Source organism: Helianthus annuus, chromosome 10 (assembly GCF_002127325.2).
Source record: "Helianthus annuus cultivar XRQ/B chromosome 10, HanXRQr2.0-SUNRISE, whole genome shotgun sequence".
Lineage (NCBI taxonomy): Eukaryota > Viridiplantae > Streptophyta > Magnoliopsida > Asterales > Asteraceae > Helianthus > Helianthus annuus.
This window is the reverse complement of record NC_035442.2, coordinates 135,277,081-135,281,154: the sequence shown is the minus strand read 5'-3', so window position 1 is coordinate 135,281,154 and position 4,074 is coordinate 135,277,081. Positions and strand designations below refer to the sequence as shown.

Genomic DNA, 4,074 nt, shown 5'->3' with positions numbered 1-4,074 from the left:
CTCCGTCGTCACCGTTATAATCCGAGTGTGTAAAGTCGTCGGAGCTAGAGCTCTTGGCTCGAAACCCTTGGAGGTTGTCACCTTTTGAACTCAGATCCACCGTCGTCATCTCTGTTGTTACCGAAACCCTAGAGTTCTTTCTTGGCTCGAAACCCTAGATCTGCGTTCATCTCTCTCTCTCGTTTCTCTCTCGTTCGGCTCTCTCTCTCTCTCTTTCTAATGCAGAATGGTGGTGGTGGTGCGCCATGCGAGATGGTGGTTGTTCAGATCTGCCGGTGTGGTGGTGATGCGGGGTTGTTGGTGCGGGATGGTGGTTGGGGGTGATGGTAATGTCTGGTGGTAATGGAGGTGGTGGTGGTTGCGGTGGAAGTGTGTGGTGGTTGCGGTGGATGGTGAGCGAGGATGGTGATTGATGGTGGTCACAAAAGGTATAGAGAGAGAGAAGACTGATGAATGATGAATTGAGAAATGGATTGGATTTTTTCTAGGTAATAATAAATAAATACTATATAATATGTAAAATTAATGAATTACCTTTACTTTGAATTGAAAAGACAAAATTGCCCTTACTTCTAACAATAAAAATGAATGGAGTTAAGGCCGGGGAGTATATTAGAGAACCAATAGAAACATCGAGGAGTAAAATGGCTATTTTTAAAGGATTGGGGCAAAACCATTAAAACGACCAAACCATAGGGACCAAAACGGAAGTTAACTCTAATTTATATTTAGTGTACCTCTTTTGTTAATTTCAAGATAAATAATTTTGAAATCTAATAAATATTTCAAAAGATTATATTATCTCCTATACGAATTATTTAAATTTATATTAAATTTAATTTTATAATTATATTTTAATTAATATTAATCTATATATATAATAAACAAATAAAGTGTGGGACACGTGTCCCTATATGGTGCAACTTCACAAAATTTTGGGCGGGAAAATTAGGGAAATGTATTATTTTTACACGGGATCCGTGTATTGTATCCAAACCCGCTTTTATAACCCGGAGTATAAATGATGTAAGAATCCATCATCTTCACCCTATGTTTCAGAAACCCTAATCTCCTTCGCCTCCTCCATCGTTCGTTCTTTCATCACCGTTCTTTTGTAAACCCTAACCTTCCTTCCCCTTCATCATGAATCATCATTCTCTTCTCCAATGGTTAAACAAACCAGGTACCACTTCCGATTACAATAACAATCTAAATGGTATCACTTTTGCTAGCTCCTAACAACAATTGGAACATCATTGGGTCTTTCGATTTCTAGGGGATATTGGTGTAATCCAGTCAGATTACTCCATTTCGCAAAGAATGAGATTAATGCATTTCGTATTTCTTCCTCATTTGATGTTGAACCACACCATTTCGTAACTTCTGCAGGTATCAATGTTGAGATTTGGCAATTTTAATTAGCCCCATATCTTTCTCATTAGAAACCCTGATATTATTTTGTTTCCATCTCCGCAGGTTTTTTCATGGTACCTTTCTTCTTCATTAATCGCAATAGCTACAAAGGTTTTAATTGGTTCATGGTTACGCTCTTTCATCATGATTCGTAAGTTTATCAATCACTTATTTTGTTCAATTTCGTTTGATGAAAGTACATCATTTTTTAGGATTTTAGTATTTTTGTTTCGTTGTTGTTCTATTGGACTTGGATATTTATGCTGGAGATTCTAATGAAGTTATTGACTAACAAGTCTTCAAAATCAAGGTTTTTTTTTTTTTTTTTTTTTTTTTTTTTTTTTTGTGAAATGTAAGATCCCTTAGAACAACAACTATTCACCAAACAGGTACTGAAATTGTTACCCACCAGGTGTTCGATGAAATGCCTCACGTTTGATCCTAAATATTTTTTTTATTATTATTGCAGTTTTCTTGTGCTGGATGTGCGCTTTTTATGCACATTGGGTGAGTTAATGCTCTCATTTTCTATGTTTATCCGGTTCTCAACATTGGTTTTGAAAAGAAGGGCCTCCTATATGTATATTTAGCCTAACAATTTTTAATATTTTTATGGTAATTAGTTGATTTTTCTCCAATTGATAGGTTCTGAGGTGATGCAGCAAGTGAACAACCAAGTGAAACAACTTCCTATTCCTGTGTCGTCTAATAATATTTAACAAGGATGACAAATGATGTCAATCTGATTTGGATTTGAAGTTGTTTTGTTCACTGATGGTGTTGTTAGGGTTGACGGTGAGTCGGTGACAAGGAGAAGATGTAAGAGGTTTTGGACTACGTGGCTCAGCTCTTGTCTTCATCTTTACAACAAGGTAATCTCTTGATTTTAATATCGTTTTCCAAATTGGTTCTAGAGAATAGTTGATAATGTTAAACTAAGGTGCCTGGAATATGATATTAACATTAAAGTTGCAAACCCTCCTATTATGGGCATCAAGTCAAATAACATTATGCTTGATGAACTTTTGAACGCTAAGCTTGCTGACTTGCTGATTTCGGTGGTCAAAACTCTTGTGAGATGGGTTATGTATCTACTTAAGTGGAGGGGACATTGGTAAGTGCTCAATCCTCTCTTTCATATGGATGTGTTTTATCTCTGAGATGAAATGCTCTCAGGCTAACCATCAAACACTTTTTTGGAAAGAAAATAATAAATAATTAGTAAGTTAAGTATGACTTGAAATTTTTTTGTTACATTAATACTTTATATTTTAATGGTAAAAAGATTTAGGAGGGTGTATATATTCAGGTTTAAAACTTAAAAGCCAAATTTCTATATTGGTTCTACTCGGTGCAACTTTCTAGAATCAATTTCTTTTCATGCAGAGTTTTAGGCTAATCTGTCACCAAATGAAGTGTATGCGTGTAACCTATTGAACTTTTTTAATGAAATGAGACGATTTCTTTATAGTATGTTTTTTTAATCATACTTAACATATTAGTTGTTTAAAAAATTCTATAAAAAAGGGCTAAAAACCTTATGGGTCAACCTAAACTGACCCGTGCCAGCGCTTACGAAATTGAAACTTTTTAATCTGTTATCCGACTTACCCATTTGAGCATGGCAATCAGCTGCAAATCACATAAAAAAATGACACATTTGAAATTTAAATCAATAATTAATAAGAAAACATTTTTTATGGGAGCGTGAAAAGCGCGCGGGAAGATGAAATTAAACTTAAAAGCGACAACCACAGATACAATATGAGGAAAACGTTGTTTAGAACGTGTCCGGGTCCATATGCGTTTTGTCCAGGATGAGTTCAGATGAAAAAGTGTCGTTTTGAGTTTTGAGTACTGATCCATTTTGCATGTTTTTCGATAATGTTGCAACTGTTATTATTTGATTCACATGAACCAACCCTTTTCACCTAGAACACATGAACCAACCCTTTTCACCTTGAATCAATTTCTTTTCATGCAGAGTTTTAGGCTAATCTGTCACCAAATAATGTTGCAACGGTTCAGCTCGAAACGGTACGGGTCGAAACGACTCAGCTTGAAACGGTTCGGGTCGAAACGGTACGGGTCGAAACGGCTCAGCTCGAAAGGTTCGGGTCGAAACGGTACGGGTCGAAACGGTTCGCGTTGAAACAGTTCAGCTCGAAATTTTTTGGAACTTTTTTGATTTTTTCGGGTCGAAACGGTTCGCGTTGAAACGGTGTCAGTTTAGAATTTTTTAGAATATTTATGATTTTTTGGATTTTTTTTTTATTTTTTGGAATTGGATCAAAATGGCAATTGAAAACATTTAAAATGAAAATCCCCAAAATACCCCTGGTTAAAGATGGAGTTTTTGGATGGAGTTAGTGTATGTGATCAAAATGGCAACAAAAGGGAAAAGTCAGAGACCCAAAGGCCAAAAAAAAACTATTTGGACTAAAATGGCAAACTTGGACAAAACTCAGGGACTAAAATGGCAATTTTTAGTTAGCTTTACATGAAAACTTTGAATAAATATGGAGGCAAAGTTGGGATACTTATGAAACCGAACTAAAAATTTGTTGTGGGGAAGGGAAAGAGGATACTAAAGATGTTCAAAGTGTTGTTTATGTACTTTTGTTTATTGTAAATTAAATTTTCCTAGCCCGGGAAGTTCTT

At 35.6% G+C, this 4,074-nt stretch overlaps 1 long non-coding RNA gene across 1 annotated transcript; it reads left to right on the top strand.

The window, feature by feature from the left end:
- Nucleotides 1-1,100: 1,100 nt before the first annotated feature.
- On the top strand, nucleotides 1,101-1,532 carry LOC110882505. Its single transcript, XR_002560117.2, has 3 exons — nucleotides 1,101-1,183; nucleotides 1,277-1,389; nucleotides 1,477-1,532. It is a non-coding gene; the product is annotated as an uncharacterized LOC110882505 (long non-coding RNA).
- The last annotated feature ends 2,542 nt before the right edge of the window (nucleotides 1,533-4,074 follow it).